The sequence below is a fragment of the Aphelocoma coerulescens genome, chromosome 2 (genome assembly GCF_041296385.1).
Source record: "Aphelocoma coerulescens isolate FSJ_1873_10779 chromosome 2, UR_Acoe_1.0, whole genome shotgun sequence".
Lineage (NCBI taxonomy): Eukaryota > Metazoa > Chordata > Aves > Passeriformes > Corvidae > Aphelocoma > Aphelocoma coerulescens.
Window position 1 is genome coordinate 58922061 of NC_091015.1, and position 18523 is coordinate 58940583.

The following is an 18523-nucleotide window of genomic DNA, read 5'->3' on the forward strand; positions in this document are numbered from 1 at the left end:
AGGGAGAAAGAGCTCCTAAGCCAGATTTCTCAGTGCCCAGGCTGTGCGCAACTGCCTGAATTAAAACCTCACCTTTAAGTCGTGACCTTTAAATCAGTGAGATCTCTTCCTTGCAAAGTGCTCTTGGCAGGACTATGCACAAGCTGGTCTTGAACTGACCATCACCATGCTTTCTCACCCAAACAGATCAGACTGGCTGCTGACCTGCCTCAAGGATAAAACCAGCTGCCTGAGTTGCAACATCCACTCTGTAGCTTTGGACCAGAGAACCCAGACTTCATTATAGCTTCAGGACCAGCTATATTTGCATGAGAAATATTACCCCTGCTGTTTCCAGACAATATATGCACAATTTGATGCAGCAGTATGATAAGTATTCAGTGACACCCAATCTTTCAACCCTGCACTCAAGAACTGCGATTAAAATAGTCCCAAACAAAAGGAGTTAACACTTCTGCCAAAACTTTAAAACTGCCTTGAAGGACTTAAAAGAAATGTTACTCCCTCTTTTTCATCACCTGGGGACACACATCATGATAGATAAACCTCATATACAAAGAAATACATTGCATTAGAAAACACTGGGTTTGTTTTTGTTGATAATCTAATAATCAAGACTATTTTCTTAGATAGCCCCCCTCTGTGGAAAACAATGTGTAGGCCAGAAGAAGCCTTCAGGAAAATGTGAAAGTTAACCCTACTTTTATCTAAAAAACACAATAATCCCCACCAGATTTTCAGCATCCCAAGCCATCTGCTGGAGCGAGTACCTAATTTTTACATCCTAACACAATACAACTTTCAACTTTACAGCTCTGAGGCCTGTGCATCACCTGCTGTTCTCCTACAACCCCTTATTTCTAAATTACATATTTCAAGATAGCTTACTTCAGTAATTACAGATAGAATTTGAACTTGTCAGCTTCTTGCACAGTAAGAACTTAAAGGTTCAGAGCAAAGCTTCCCAGCTGATGCAAGAGCCCAGATAGCATTATTTTAAAGACACAATAAAGAGGCACAATCTCTAGACTTATTTTATCTCTTGTCTAATTTCAAATATGAGGAGAACATTCTCGTCATGTCTAATAGCATGAGTTTAAGTGACCGGTTTTAATCATACTAAGCCCAAACACCTTTGGGAAGAGAAGCAAGTTTCACTAATAAGCTGTGGTAGAATGAATGTCATGAAAAATAAGTTCAAAGACCTTCAGCATTATGAAGTTTCCAAAGTTTACAAGTCTGTGTATTAAAAGTCAGAATTTCACCTCTGTACACTGCCTCAAATCCATTTTCTAAAACTGAATGCAAGTTATCCAGTAACAAGAGTACAGTACTAGTTCATTTGGACAGTGGCTGCAGGTATCTTTTGTAAAAATGATGCAGTGACCATGCTCACTTTAACGGCCACTAAAAGCAAAATATCAGCCCTCTGTGCTGAAAGAACAAAGTCAAGAATTTAGTACAGTCACTCCCTAAAAAATGCAGTATGAAATTCCTCTTGATGAACACTTTTCTCCCCATTTTTCCAGCCCAACTCCTCTAACTTACTTTGTTCTGCTCCCCTGTTGCTGTATTCCAAGCAAGTCTGATCCAGAAATTCAACAGATTCTCTTGTGTTCAACAAACAGCAGCACTCAATAAGATTTCTGACCAGTTTTATTCCCTCAAAGTCTCTGCATTGAGCAAAGGCAACTTCTCAGGTTACCCAAGACATTCAATACTGAATGAACGCTATATGACACAAGCACACAAGTATTTTCAAAAAACTGAAACAGAAGCACACTAAACACTACCTTTCGTCTAGCACAAGCTGTGTGCTTGTTCTTATACTATTTTAAAAACAACTCAAAACATTGCATGCTAGTTTATACTCTAGCTGACATAAATTTCAAAATGGCTACAGTTGAAGTGATACTTAGGTATTACCATATCAAAATATTTGGCAAGTTTTTGCCTTACAATACGCATCCAAAGGTACACCTATTTCTTCAGTATTAGGCTTGATAGAAAACATACCAAAAAATAAACCAAACCCCTAATACAACTGAAGTCATCAATTCAGCATTCATATATCCTCTCTTACAAAACATACACCGTTTCAGAGATAGGACACTGCCAACAATCCATCCTACAAACCAGGTTTAAGATTCTTCTTGAAGTCATGCAAACATCTTTTGAAAAAGGCATGCAAATGCTAAGTACAGAGCTAAGAACAATATACCTCCCTCCACCGCTGTGGAGTTAGCCTGTAAGATACAATCTACATGACTAATTAGATATAAGTGCTGGGAGCCTTACATAAGTATATACTTGTACACTTATATAGGTATATACTTATATAAGTATTTAAGTATAAGGTAGGGACAGATTAAAATTTGTTTGTTTTTTCACCTTTTACTTCTTTGCCTTTACAATTCATAAGCTACTTCTTTGAAATTTTTTCCCGGTTAAAAAAGGCCTCCTGGCTCCTAAAGGAGGCACTCCATTCCAGCACATATTTGTCAGATGGAATGGAAAGAGACAAGAGAAATAATTCTATTTTGTCCCTATAATCACTTGCACTCACAATTTATGATTTCAAAGACACCTTTCATATCCATGTACCCGCAAATTAATTTTGTCTTTATTTGACTTCAGTTGAGGTTAGCATTATGAGCTCTGAACTGTAACACTGCTTAGTTGAGCCACGGCCCTGCATGCAACATTATATAGCACTCACATTTCTGTCCAGAATTATTTTAGGTCACTAAATATAAAGGCTATAAGCTAGGTAGAGAGTTGATGCATTTCATATGACACAATCCTTAAAGCAAGACTAGGAACAAGCATAGTGTCCTTAGCACTTCATATACTATAAATGTGTAATTAATCAACATCTAGAAAATCTGCCTATAGCAGTCATTTTCCCTGTACCTCAGCAAAATGACACAACTATTGTAAAAAATGGTTATTCCAGAAATCAGTACCAGAAGAGTAATACTAGAAGTTTTTCTCCCTTTTCAATAAAGATATTTAAGAGAAAAATTACAAAATTTACAATGTTCAGTTCCTCTGTATTATTACAAAACACTGAGTTACATGTAGTATGAAAAGCTTTAAATCATCTTATTTTCAAGGGAGTTAAATTCAGTTCATTATGAGAAAATTCATTCATTATGAGAAAAGGCAGAGATGTAGGCATGCATTCCTCCCTTCCAAAAGTTGTCTTTGGGTGGTAAAAAATTCTTTGCAGCATAAAAAAAAAAGAAAGAGCAGAAGCAAGTGCGTGTAATTTGGCAGTAATTTAAGACCAAGTTGTGTAAATCTGGTGTAAATTTTGGGTGATTAATACTGTACCTCCCTAACGATGACTTCATTTAGGGCTTCAATGTTCTCCCCACACCCTCTCCTCCATGTTTTACAGCTCTGATCAGTGATATCTCAAGCACTGTAATTAATACACTCCTACATTACTTCATGTGCCAATGATACAGTTGCCAGCTGAAAAAATAAAACAAAGCCTGGACATGTTCTTCACAGCTAGAAAGAGTCTAAAATTCACTTGTACGTTCAAATTTAAACACAATATATGGAAGCAACTTGGAATTGCAGTTTTCACACTTTTCTTATTTACTTAAATTATCCATGATTGTGCTCACTAAAAGCCTTTTTAACTGCATTGGTTTATCTGCATGCCTGAGAACAAGGATTTTTCCAAAATACCAATAACTATTCCTCAGAAGAACACCAAGAAACTTGGACTGTGCTGCTTTTCCCCTTCTTTTTGCCCGTTCTTTTACCAGCTCTTTAACATTCTTTCTTTATTTCTCCTTTCAGCTTTACCTTTGTCTTCCTTGACCAAACAATCCCAGCAGCTATTGACAGGTATTTTCCTACAATAATGCTATAGCTAATACAAAAAAACCCCAAACAACCCACACCAAACCCCAACATATACATGCTGCCTCATAAACAAAAGGCTAGATTGAGACTCAACAAGGTTTGCTGTTGTGTTCTACACAAGCAAACTCTCCCTTTAGCAATTTCAGCTAAAGTAAAGTTTGGTCAATATTTAGAATCCCACCAACAATAAAAGTTTCATGGTCGTTTTACTGCATCAACATCAAGTTGGAAAACAGTGCAAGGGACTACATCCTTAAGTACTATACAGGTAAAACTTTTCAAGTTTTGCTTGGCCATCTTCAGAGAGAGTTCACTTTGCTGTTGATGAAGTAATCCTTATGTACAAAGTTTGTAGATTGCTCCCAAACTGAAATGCCCTTTCTAACCTAAGGTCTTGCATATTCTGTGTCACAAACAGGATGCAGACCCTACAGTATTTTTTTAACTGAGCCTGCAGTAACATGCTTCATAGCTTCTTAAAACACCAATTATGCTCAGCTTTTACACCTTGGAAAAAAGAATGCTGCTGATTATGAAAAGAACAAAGAGAATCAAGTCAAGATATGAGTGCACTGAAAAGAAGGAAGAAAGTTTTACAGAAGTGAAGTGGGTTTGTGTGACCAGGTTTTGGTAGTGGCAGGGGGGCTACAGGGGTGACTTCTGTGAGAAGCTGGCAGTAGCTTCCCCCAGGTCCAACAGAGCCAATGCCAGCCAGCTCCAGGACGGAATCATCGCTGGCCAAGGCTGCACCAACCGGAGATGGCAGTAACATCTCTGTGAGTACATATTTAAGAAGGAAAAGAAGTTATTGCACAGATGTAGTTGTGCTCAGAGAAGAGAGAAATGAGAATATGTGAGAAGAACAACTGTGCAGACACTAAGGTCAGTGGAGGAAGAGGTACTGGAGTGGAGATTCCCCTGCAGCCTGTGTGAAGACCACAGTGAAACAGCTGTGCCCCTGCCGCCCATGAAGGACCACAGGGATGCAGAGACGCACTCACAGCCCATGGAAGTCCACAGGGGTGCAAATTTCCACCTGCAGCCCATGGAGGAGACCCATGTCAGAGCAGGTGGATGCCTGAAAGGAGGCATCAGCCCATGGGAATCCCATGCTGGAGCAGGCTCCTGGCAGGGACCTGCGGACCCATGCAGAGAGGAGCCCATGCTGGAGGATATTTCCTGGCAGGACTTGTGACCCCGTAGGGAACCCACACTGGAGCAGGCTGTGCCTGAAGGACTGCACCCCATGGAAAAACACCCACACTGAAGCAGTCCATGAACAGCTGTAGCCCATGGGAAGGACTGATGCAAGATAAATTTATGGAGAACTATCTCACATGGGAGGATCCCACACCAGAGCAGGGGAAGGACGCTTCTCCCTGGGCTGTGGGAGAAACAGCCTGTGGTGAAATCACCATACCTCAGCCCCTGTCTCCCTGTGCTGCTGGTAGGGAGGAAATAGAGCCCAAGAAGGAGCGAGAGGTGGGGGGAAGGTGTTTTTAAAATTTGTTTTAACTTTTCATTAACCTGCTCTTATTTTGATTACTAATAAATTCAATTAATTTGCCTATGATGGTAATCAGTGAGAAATCTGTACCTGTCCTTGTCTCAACTCATGAGCCTTTCATTGTATTTTTCCTCTCCAGTCTGCTTGAGGGGAGTGATGGAGTGGCTTTGGTGACTACCTGGCATCCAGCCAGGGTCAAACCACCACAATAAGTCAAAGAGCCTTGACTATTCCCATTTTCTGTCTGGCTTAAATCATCTATATGATACAACCTGCATAAAAAACCCAAACAAAAATAAAAACAAACAAGAAAGCAAAAGACTAAACAAAGCCCAATGAAACCCAAATAAACATACCATGAAGGACAATGCATGTGAAGATGCACTTCTTGAACCAGTCAAGATGCAGAAAAGGAAAATGAAGGAGGACAAGCCATGAAAATTGTTAGATACCCAATATGCCAAGCAGAAGACAGAGTAATATACCTTGTTTTCTTGGAAAGGGAAAAAGGAAAAAAAAAGGAAAAAAAAGAAAAAAGAAGCAACAGCAGCAGGGAGTCAAATCCCATGCAATTTAGAAAGAACAAGCACAGAAGACTGGAAACTCTAAAATACCTTGGGCCAGTTTAGAGACCTTAATGATCCTGCAAGGACAATTCTTACCCATAACTGCTTTCCCAAAAGATCTTACCAGACATCAAAACTTCAACTAAATCCAACTTAATAAGCTAAAACATCATAATCCTACTGGTCTCCACCAAGAAAATGTTGGTATCGTCTAACAGTTTGCTTCAGACACAGCGTGACCTCCACCAGAACACACAGGGCAAGCCTCTGAACCCTAACACAAATCCCCCAAAATTATAACAGCACTCAATGCACCACAACAAATACTTTCATATTGCCCTGTTAAAGACACAAACAGGAATTTTTCACCTGCAATGATATTTCCATACAGAGTTTTTCCATGCTCTTGGAAGGCAGCAGTTCTTACCAATAACTTTAAAACTACCATTAACAGATTGTTAACAAGCGAAAAACAATTCTGGCTGGAATCTTTTCCCAAGTGCTTGCTAATTTTACAGCTTCTTCCCTCTTGTTACTTGTGCAAGAACTCAACTGATTAAGGCAATCCAGTTTGCCACTTTGATTTATAAAAAAAGATGATGGTCACACCGATTCATCTTGCAAGCAGTCTGGTATTTTCAGACATTCAAATGTACCACAAGAACACAGCTTAAATACTGAAGAGCTTCCTCCCATATTCACCTTGATACTAATATTTCAGTCTGAAGTGACAAATAATGGACAAATCAAGGACTGCTGCACTTACTTACATTCATTTCCTGCATGTGACAAAATCACGACCTGTGAAAGCCGCTCCCTCTTTATTTTCTTATTATCCTTTTAAATCGTGTCTACATTAAGTGCACAGATATATGTGCTAGTGATCTTGATTCCTACTGTGGTGTAATGCTGCAAACACTGTTAGCAATGAACAGTACAACTCTCGTATGTTTCATTCCAGATGCCTAAATACAGCCAGCCCAAAAAAGAATGGGCTTTCTAAAGCTTAGAAAGGGATTCACATGTAATTTTTCTGGTTCAACTACTAAATCTGAATTCTAACAGCCTTAACTTACAGCCAAGAATTTACACCTCACAAAAAGGTAGTTCTGCTTAAATTCTATATCATTTTCAGCACATTTTAAATCAGTTTTGACCTCTAATGACTGCAGCAGGCACCCTTGCTATAGAAGCGAAACAATTTAACTAATTTTGTAAAAGTTAAAATTGCCACACATCCTTAACACCCACATTTAAATCCTCCTTCTTGTTGATTAAGCTTACACCATTAAGGTTTAAACCTAACCCTGCATTAGAATCTAACAAAATCAATTTAATTACTTAAGGATATCAATTTTGATTTTATACAACTCCTATTAGTGATGGCATCCTAGCATAGGCATACTTTCAGAAATAATAAAAGTAAACTTTTCCGAAGTTATCTCTGGAAAAAAAGAGAGTAAGAGAAGAGCCTATTTCCTTAAGAAAATGCAAAACATTCTAAAAAAGCATTTTCAATTGTACAGTGAAAAGTTTATCCTTTGGCTACCCAGAAGCAAGCAGAGCATTTGCCCATGAAATTATTACCATGAGAAGCAAGATTAAAAGACTAACAGCTAACAAAACAAGAACTATTTCCTATAACTCTTTTTTTCCCCTAATTCAGTCCTCCAAACTTCAGATAAAACTTCCAAGTGAGTCTCCACTGTCTGTGAGACAAGATGAGCTTGCAAATTTTCATATGAAATTAAGTTTAAATTACAGAGCAAAACAGGGTGAACTAAGGTCACACCAGCAGCCTTAGTTCTGAAATCTAATCCACATTAAGATATTGTCCAACCTGAAATACAGAGCAACAAAAAGTCAAGTTACATCAAATGCATATTAAAAATACAAACAAGAAGTTTCTAAGTTCAGTTATAGCTGAAATTGCATTACTAATAACCCAAATTCTTGTAGGTACCTGCTTTAAGGTCAAAAACTTCACTTCTACCTTGTATATTAATGAATCAAATACATCTGGGTCCCAGTAGCAAAGCCACCAGTCTCCAATAAAACGGGAAAAGCATGTGCATGTGTTCAAAAGTATGTTACCAGAGCAGAGTGAGAAGCTCCCTGCACTGCAAAAATTTTCCAGCATCATGATCCTCACCATCCTACATGCAAATCCATTTCTTCTTCACAATAACACCAAGCTTGAGCCATACAGAACATAAACTACAGCAAATCTAATGAAATCCAAAGACAATGAGAATTTTATATCACCTTCAGGTACTTCTAATCGAAAAAAACCCCAGAAGTCAATGGTATCAAACTGATACTCAAATCCAGTGCATAACTACAAAGATGTCAGAGAAAATATATTTTCTTAGTCCTTTATTCTTAGTCCTGCTGTCAAGCAATGCCTTGTACCTACTAGGCCAAGCTAAAACAGGGAACCTTTTGACTCCAAAACCAGAATAATCCAAAGGGGAAGAAAAGGAGACAACATAATTTTTTTTTCTGAGATTTTTGGAAGAACATCACATCGAAGTTACAGTGTTTGTTCAAGAACCATAAACTGGTTTGGGTTGAAAGGGACCTTTAAACATCACCTAATAACCACCCCTCTGCCACAGACAAACATCTTGTACTAGATCAGGTTGCTCTAAGTCCCATCCAACCTGGCTTTGAACACTGCCAGAAATGGGGCATTCACTTCTCTGGCTAATCTGTTCCAATGCCTCACCACCCTCCACAGTAAAGAATTCCCTCCTTATATCCAAACTAAATCCACACTCTTTCCATTTAAAACTTAAATCCTTTGTCCAGTCACTACAGGCCTTGGTAAAATGTTTCTCTCCATCCTTCTCATAATCCCCGTTTATAAACTGAATGAAAAGCCTCAGTAAGGTCTCCCTGGAACCTTCTCTTTTCCAGGCAGAACAAGCCTAACCCTCTCAGCTATAGGAGAGGTGTTCCATCACTGATCACTTTTGTGGCCGTCCTCTGGATCTGCTCCAATAGGTGCATGTCTTTCTTGTGCTGTGTGCCACAGAGTACTCCAGGTAGGGTCACTTGAGAGCAGAACAGAGGGCAATAATCACCTGTTCCTTTTGACAAGTTCAGGATACAACTGGCAAAGAAAGTAGTGCAATTCTGGAGAGAAAGAGATCCCAACTCTGGCAAAAATTTACATATGAGTCTATACCCATTTCCTCAAGTGCAAAACAGAATTACTATTTTCCTATTTTCACAGTAGCCTATATGCATTTTTCTAAGGTTCATAGATAAAGAAGGATTTGAAAAACACTACATTAAATGAAGTGGAATGTAATCAATGTTTGGTTTAGTTTAAAAAAAAATGTATTTGATTTTGACTTGTATCATTTATGAGAAGAGGTAAGCCAGCAACAGGAAGAGGTTCACTCTTGTGACATCAGAGGTTCTATGGGTAAAAAGCAAACTGACAGAAAACTACCCACTGGGACACATTATTTCCTAAACCAGTGCTCTTTCCAGAAGCTGGGATACTGCAACGAGTGTTTAAATCTGACAAGGTTCTATCTGTGTGGTTACAGTAAAGGCTTCAAGTTACAGCACTACAGCAGGGCACATGAGCTCAGAACAATTTTATTACCAAGTCATTTAGACATGTCTGTAACAGGTCTGGACTGCAGTGCTGTAGAAACATGAACAGTCAATCTGTTCTTGTTCTAGCAGTTCTTCTGTTGAAAAACCTACAACTCTTATAATAAAACAGCAAGTTACTCATGTACACAAGCTCAACATGTCTCTATGATTTTCCAATCACTACATTTTCTTACTGAAAATTCTCCTTCATCAGGCAAGGGAAAGTCAGTGGTCTCCATAACAAATAAAAAAAATAGTAGTTTAAGTTTGCATGCTGTACAGATTATAATTTGTACCCAGACCTCTAAATGTTGGTTCCAAGAACCACTTCTTCACATGGAGATAAGCTTGAAAAATACAGTAACTAAATTTTTTCTATTAGTGTACCTAAAAAATGCTAGCACCTAAGTATTCTGTTCAAAATGAGATCATGCATTCCTAAAGCACATGCAGAACTTCCAAGGCCAAGTTTTCCATACTCTTCTTTCTTCCAGGTCTGTGCAGCAGGAAGGTTGTATCAACCTGCAGGCCGCTAAACTGCCTGTACACATCCTCCTGATATCCCATCCAAGTGGGACATCTGCCCTGTTTCTGTTTTCCTTCTGATGCCCAGACAGACCCTGTTGGACAGCACGGGAAGTACAACAGCAGAGTTGGTAAGACACTGACAACCTCTTACAAGGAAATCCCTCACTTCATGTTCATAATACAAATTTTTGATGTTGAGAGTGGTGTAAGTGCAAGTAGAACATCTTTAAAGCTGTTTCATTCACTAAAATTTTGTAGGGTTTTTGATTAATTAAAAAAAAAAAAATCCAACTTCAGCGGCAAGAGAGAAGATTCCAGGTATTCCCAATTCATGCAACCACTGGCACCTGGGATATGACTCATCATTAAGCTGGGCCCTACTGAAATAATTGTAACTACACAAAACTAGGCTCTACCTAAGAAACACAACAGATGAAAAGCAGTACTCAGCGATCTTAACATGACAGTTGTAGGATAACTTTTAAGCTGAATATCTGAGAACTTTCTCAAAGGATTCAGTATTGTTTTCATAATAATACATCTAAAATCCAGGAGCTTGCACCAAGACTAAGAATAAGCTAAACCAAAAAAACAGGCACCCCCAAAGCAGTATCCAAATAAGGGTGTGCATCCATTTAGCTGAAATGAATTTAAGTTATTTAAATTAAAGCAATGCAATTTTCTCATGCTGACAGTTCAAGTAACAGGCCCAAGTTTTAAGGCCAGTTCAAACCAGTGTACAAAGGAGTAAGGTGGAAGAAGAATCATTTTGCTAAACCAGCACCACTATTTCATCAGCCAAGGAGTAGAATGCATATGCCTAATTTAGGTGCCCAAACTAAGACACTGTTTTCTACATGATCTCTGGATAGGTAGTGGAAAGTTTCCTCCAGAGACATTGTTAACGCAAGGCACTGAACTGGGATTCTAGAGTTAGGTGTACAAATTACTCACGAGATCAAATGTGTTCACCATGCCTCCCTGGGACAAGTATGCCCAGTGTTTCACCTGCACCTCACATATGTAGTCATGAGGTGACTGTGAAATGTATCCAATTTTAAGAACCAAAGCAACTAAGAAAGAAACAAAATAAGAAGTTGGACAACAAATACTGAAAACAAGAAGTTACAAAGCAGAGGGAAAAGACATCTTTCTAGTTAAGCGACCATCAGAGACACAAAGTGCCGATGCCACATGGACACCTAACCATCAACACACAACATTACAGCAGTTCACTGTAAGTAAAGACTACATACCATGATACCTATATAGTATCTTAGTACTTCCCCAAAGAGGAGGCATCCCAAATACACTCCATATCAACTAAGTACCAATTCACAATATGGTATTACAAACATTATTTGGCCTAATTCAAGTCATGTAGCCACCAGGTATTTCTGGCCCTTGTGGACCATTCCTCCCAGTCCTGCCGAAAGGATTTCCAATAGAGTTTTCTCTCCCTGAGTAGCATCAGGGTATGTGTGCCTATTAGGGCTGAGGTATATGATTATACATGAACACATATACCAAGGGAAAGGTTGCTGAGGAAGTCAATAAAAGATCAAAACAAAATAAGGTAAAACAAGTAAGTCATCTCTGCCCTTTCAGTGTTTAACTCTACCCCAGCTGAAACCAGAACACACGTATACAGATAACCTCGGGTACAATTCCTTTCTCCTCAAAGGCATAGATTTAAATACAAAGTGGGGGAGATAGCACATGACTCTACAAAGGAAAGGAGTATGTGGAAAGAAAATAGTATTAGGTGAGATCACAAGGAAGGTTTTAATGACAGGAAAGTAAGATCAGAAAGGCAAAAAAACACGAAGAAGGAAATGGTTATTGGGAAGAAGAAAACTGGAAGGGGAAAGATAACAGAGGGATAATGACAGTGCTGGAATATAACTTCAAGAGGAAACAAGGATGGAGAAAGGATCCCAATCAGGACACAGTTAGCTCTCAGTGGCAAAGTTACTGGGAAACAAATGAGCTGGTTATTTGAAACAACAAATAATGCAGGACTAGTTATCTTGATAGAGACAATAAATACACAGACAAGCAAAAGGTTACAGAGGGCACCTTCTGTGGTAAGGCCACAACAGTAGGTGGCAACAAGGGGAAGCCTGGTGCACAGTCCTTGAGAGCGAGAGAAACCTAGAGAAGGTGACAAAGATGAACTGTGGCAAATATCCCCCAGCCACGATGGTACTGAGGGCACTAGGGAATTTTTCTAGGTACAATTAAAAAGCTCCTAGACAGACCTGAGTATCACTAGGGCTATGGGGATGGATACAACAGGGTGAAAGGAAGCAGCACAGAAAAGGACAGGGAGGACAGAGAGCAGGTGAACAACCCAAAACAGAGCCCGCTGAGGTTACGGACAAAAGCTCACAGGGAAAAAAGAGGGCAGAGGCGTGGGACGACCAGGGCCTGGGAAGGCTGGGGTGGGCAGTCCCGGAGCCGAGGGGAGCACAGGGAGGGCTGTGGGGCTGCGGGAGGTCGGGCCCGAGGTCTGAGAGCCGTCGGGGCGGGACGGAAAGGCTCGGGCAGCCACAGAGGTGCCCTGGCCATGCGGGGGCCGCGGTCAACGGGGGAGAGCCGGGGAAGGACGGACGGAGGAGGGAGCGGGCAACCCCCCGGCGGCCGGGCAGATCCTGCGGGGCCGGGGCAGCCGCGGGGCGCTCCCGCACCCCGACGGGGGCGATGCGTTCTGAGTGCGCAGTTCGCGGCCTCCCCGCTCCGGCGCGGCCCGCGGCTCCGGGGCCGGATCCACGAGCGGGCCGGGCAGCCACCACCACCGCCCCCGCGCTCCGGGGCCGGGAGCGCGCCCGGGAGAAGAAAGGCGGGCAGGCAGGCGGACGGGCGGGCCGGGCCCGACCGCCCCTTCCCCCGCTCCCCGCGGCGTGACTCAGTGCCGGGCCCCGCACCGCCGCCTTCGCCGCCTGCCGGGCCAAGCCAGGCCCGGCCGGGCCTCGCTGCGACACAACGCCGCGGCCTCCCCGCACTCACCAGCATCGCGCGTCCCGCAGAGTCAGGGCCGCGTCCGCCCGCCCCTTCCGCCTCCGCCGGGCCCGGATCCGCCGCCGCCGCCGCCTCCCCCCGGCGCGGCCCGGGGATCGCGGAGGCGCCGCCCCTCGCACCCGCCCCGCCCCGGCTCACGGCGGGTGGGGGACCCGGGGCTGCGGCTGCCCGCGCCGGCGGGGCCTGGTGGGGCTGGGGTTCGGCCTCTTGGCGGAGCCTGTGCCCCCGCATGAGCTGCTCGGCAGGGGAGGCCGGCCGGCCGCCCGCCATCTCCTTGGCTGCCAGGCCCTGCCCTGCCCGAGGGGTCGTTGCTCCGACCCCTCCCCAGGTTAGTCCCGTGCCAGAAGAGCTGAAGGATGAGCTGAAAGACTTGGGAGTGATGGTCGATGACAAACTCAACGTGAGCTGGCAGTGTGCGCTCGCAGGCCAGAAAGCCAGTCGAACCTGGGCTGCATCAAAAGCAGCATCGGGGCAAGCTGGGTGAGGGAGATAATTCTGCCCCTCTGCTCTTCTCTGGTGAGACCCCAGCTGGAGTGCTGTGTACAGTTCTGGTGTCCCCACCATAAGAAGGAAATGGAGCTGTTGGAGCAAGTCGAGAGGAGGCCACGAAGTTGATTAAAGGACTGGAGTACCTCCCCTATGAAGACAGGCTGAGAAAGCTGGGGCTATTCAGCCTGGAGAAGAGAAGGTTGCATGAAGACCTCATGGCAACCTTCCAGTATCTGAAGGGTCCTACCGGGAAGCTGGAGAGGGGCTCTTTGTCAGGAACTGTAGTGAAAGGACAGGTAGCAATGGTACAAATTCAACGAAGGGAATTTTAAGTTAGATATTTGGAAGAACTTTACTGTGAGGGTGGTGAGATGCTGGAACAAGGGAATAAGTTGTCCAGGGAGGATGTAGATGCCCCAACTTTGGCAGTGTTCAAGGCCAGGTTGGATAAGACCTTGAGCAGCCTGGTCTAGTGGGAGGTATCCCTCCACATGGCAGGGGGGTTTGGGGCTAGATGATCTTCAAGGTCCATTCCAAATCCGTAACATTCTATGATTCCATGTGTTTCAGGATGACATCATTAGACATGATAAGACTTTCCTCCATCCATAGCTAAGCAGCTGCTTTTATGTTTATGAGTAACATGGGTTTCTAAAGTGCCCTCGACATAGTGAATGGCACCACACTGAGTCTGGGAGCCTGAGTGGATGGTACAGCTGTGTGTTAACAGTATGTCTTTGTCAAGCAAGTGTTAAACCAAACTGTGAAGCTCCTCTTGAGTTATTCACATCAGGAATTACTGCCTTGAGGTGCATGAACATTGCCTTGAAAACTTTGATTAAAGTGTGGCTTTTGTAAGAACATAGAAATCTTTCTGTGAGTTTCAAGAGTAATAACAAAACAACTTGGAAACAACACTGCAGAGAGAAGAAGAGGGTAGAAATTGAAAGAAAGGAAATTTTATTGTTTAGATGTGAGCTGCTTGGAAGATGTGTGAAGGTATTTGGTCTGACTTATTGAGGGATAAGAAGTTACCTGGACCTGTTTGCAATCTGCAAATAAATTTAAGCAAAACTACCTAGTGTACATAACTTTAATGTATGATGATAAAACATAAACCGCCTAGCATATTTGCATCACTTATATGTGGATTGAAAGTGGGGCAGTTAATTTTTCTTTGGAAGAGTATGAAATTGATGATACAAAATCATACCAAAATTAGGACAGATTTCAGAAAAGTAGTATTTTGGAGTGAGTTCTGTCTTATTTATTCTTGAAGACAGGAATTATATTGCTGGAGCAGTGTTGTGAAGGAAAACATTTGTAAAAGATGTCATAAAAAGTTCTTATCCTTTATATTAGTGTAAGAGTTAAACCCATGAAATTCAGTAGCCTCATGGGAAAGGAAAGAGAAATGGGGAAGCAACAGGAAGAAACAGAAGATTTTTCTTTTCAAAATGCTTCACTTGCATTCTGGTTCTACCAGCTGTTCACCTTTTCTGAAAATTTGCCTTCTCAAAGATAATGGTCCTTAGTCATGTAAGTGCTGGAAAAATTATTTCCCTGTATAATAATGCCTTACCATGGCACATTCTACTGAAGTGGACACAAGCAAAGTCAGTGACACAGCTCTTCCAATGAAACAGTGCTGACTAAGGAGCACTGTCTGAGGAACTGGTTTAATGTGTAGCAGGGACACTGTCTCAGTTGGCTGGCTGGCATCACGACGCTTATATTAATTTTGCCTGTGTAGATATACTTTGCAAATACCATTCTTGGGCATGACTAAATTTCTGGTTTGCTGACATTCATGAGTTGTACTAGAGGAGAGTTGGTTGGCATCAGCATGGCTGGTTCTGCATGGTGTGTTAAAGACTGGGACAGTGAGGGCAAACAGGAATCAAATCCAAAGGAGGATGGACTGATCATGAAAAATAAGGACTAATTTTTCAGTCTTGGAAAGTTAAGTTTTGGTGCTCTATTTTACAGCAGTTGTCTTCGCAAGAGGTAAAGGCATCATGGTTTTAAAGCCTACACCAAGGAGACAATAGAGCTATGAATAGCAAGAAAAGTGGAAGAGATATGGCAGGAAGGGAACAAAATAAGGGGAGAAGGAAGGCCTGAATTGGCATCATCTTGCACTAAACTGTTTGGGGTTTTTTTTAGCTTTTGTGATTAACTGCAGATGAAGCTTGAGATCTGACAGTTTGGAGTGTTAAAATTTGTTTATTTTTTTCCCCTGGGGTTGCATTATGATTTGTGTTCACTTTATAGAGGCAAGACACAGTTTTCTGATTTCATTCATGGTAGTGGTAGCTGAGTTGACACTCTGAAAAGGTAGGCCATAAAGAAAGCCTTGCTAGATGATTCAGACATGGTGCATAACATGGCTCCTTCACACATCCATTGAAAGAATTCCAATAGCAGGGTAAGTGGTCCCAGAGAGAAAAATGAATTGAATGCAGGGATTTGAATGCCAAAATACGTATTACCAAATTACTCATAGCAGGATGGCTAATGCGTTTTAAATTGTCCAATGGAATTTATGTACTTTGCATGAAAGGAGACAAGCTTCCCCTAGGGACTGAGGCAGCCAGAATTTCAAAGACAGAGTTCATGAGAGAAATCCACTTTTTTTTTTTTTTTTTTTTACTAAAATGAGTTTGCGGCGCTCCTGAGAGGGGCCTGCTTTCAAAATAACTTGCAGGTCTCACACTTGTTGCATCAGCAGTGAATCAGCACACACTAAGCAAGAAAATTATCATGACAATGTTTGCTGTCAGTTTAAGTAGGTAGCTCCCTCAGCAAGGAAGAAAAGCCTGAGTCATTCAAAGACACAGAGTTGCAGCGGCTGCTAGTTTATAACTACTGTCAGGAGTCTGGGCTGATTTGGAGGGATACTTTCCCTGCTAGTTACATCTGCAGTGATGGTCTGAAAACAGTAATTATATCACCCCCCTCCATACAGCCCTGAGGACAGGCTTGGTATAGGCAAGGTAGATGACAACCAGATTTGGTAAAGGTTGCATGGCTGCATTGAACATCTCTTTTTCTGGCAGATCTATTTTCCTATGTGTTTTGGTCAAGAATGTTTGTCTAAGCTCGTAAGTGGTGGTTCCCCATTTAAATGCTTTATTCCTGCTTTTGAACTGAGCACAGTTTGCTCCCTAGCTCTGAGAGCCTCTTTTTTGGAGCTGGCGAGAGGCTGCAGGCGTTTTTCCCCTTACTGTTCCTTCTTGGGGGGGTTGCAGGCTAAGATACAGGAAATAAAAAACAACATGTTTGGCAAAGGGATATGTGGTTGTGTACAGTATGTGAGCATACTAGCAATTTCTTCAGCTTTTTTGTTGAGTAGAAAATTTGAGTTTCAGGATTTTCCATGATTGCTTGTAACTCAGCCTTGGGCTCAGTCTGTCATGCACATTTGTATAAAGTAACTGAGAAGAGACATCACCTGTGCTTCCAAATTCAAAGGTGCCCAAAAGAATCTGAGTGACAGATGATACTCCACTGCTCTGCTGCTTCTTGTGCTGTGAACCTTTGCAGGAAGGTAAAAAAACATTTTGCTGCGATCAAATTGTTCTTCACAAAGGCCAGTCTCTGCATGTGTCAGACAGGTAGTGCCAGACTCCTGTAAGGAATAAACAGGCAGCCCAGGAATGCTGCACAAACACCGTAACCCTTGGTTCATCTGCTTTTAAAAGCACAGGCCAGTGTATTTATTGTAAAGCACTCTGGCTGTATCTCCAGCAGGAATGATACGATGTGTATACAGACATGTATAGAAGGTGGAGGACAGCAGGTCTCCTCAAGCCTTCTGGTTTTTCCTCTTCTCTTCTCTGACTAGTGTCACCTGGACAATTGATTGTTTTAGAGGTTTGCAGCAGACTGAATTCCAACATTATAGTAGAGAAGAGGAACAGAGAAAAGAAAAGTTGAGTTAGAAGGGAGCTACAACCATATTTTGGTCCATGAGCACTTCGGTCTAATCACTTCTAACAGTTCTGACCGCAGGGTGGGATGTGGAGATATTATGTGGAGTAGGATCACAAGAAGTGGAGCATCATTGCCTATCCAGAGAAAAGACGATTTATGTCTCTTTGGGTGGAAGAGCAAATATCTACCTTGTTCTCAACTTCAGGATATTTAAATTTCCAAAATGGAAATTTGGCTACATTATTTGTTCACACATCTAAAGGCACACATGTGCTCTGGGAATTCATAATAGAAAGAAGATGGTGGTAGTTTTTTTGTTTGGTTGGTTGGGTTTTTGTTGTTTTTTCCTTTGTTCTGTTGTTTTGTTTTTTTCTTTGCAATAATTTTGAGATTAAAAGCTTTTAATCATAAATGGTCTCCTTCTGCTAATGCCTCTGCTGTCTACTGTGGCAAGTAATGCACTGATCCACTGCCTTTTCTTTTTCCATCTTTTCCTTCACTGGGCTGAAGGTTTCTATTGGGCCTGAGATCCAAGACTTGGCAATGGTTTAACTTGGTTTATCTCTTTCTTTGTAGGAGTTTTTGCAGACTGAAAGACAACCTTGGTTATGCTTCTCTTATTTTTTTATATATTTTGAATAGCAGCTAATCTGCTGCTAATGTAGCAGAACTCTTAAGTTTCATTTATCTTTAGTAAAGTTAGTATTCCTTTTGTTTGTTTTCTGTAGTTGTTTTATATTTTGTGATGATGAAGGGGCAGCTGTTCACAGACACAACATGTGTAACGAAGGAAATTGACGTTGCGTATGAACATTGTTCATAGAAGAACACTGCTCTTTGGGCTTACTCGTTTCTCACAATATTTTTACCTGAGGGGAGGAGAATAAAGAAGAGCAGTGTCATAGGAGCAAGCCACAGCTCAACTTTTCACACTCAGCAGATTCAAAACAAGAGTTTATCCTTACACATTCTTCCTCAGGCT

At 41.9% G+C, this 18523-nt stretch overlaps 1 protein-coding gene across 2 annotated transcripts in view; it reads right to left on the bottom strand.

Annotated features, from left to right (window-relative positions):
- Positions 1-13192, bottom strand: part of CUL1 (cullin 1) — a 53741-nt gene extending 40549 nt beyond the window's left edge. For both annotated transcript variants that reach the window (XM_069007739.1, XM_069007738.1), the window contains exon 1: positions 13105-13192. The gene's annotated coding sequence lies outside the window, so the exon portion shown is untranslated. The remainder of the gene's footprint in view (positions 1-13104) is intronic.
- Between the last annotated feature and the right edge of the window lie 5331 nt (positions 13193-18523).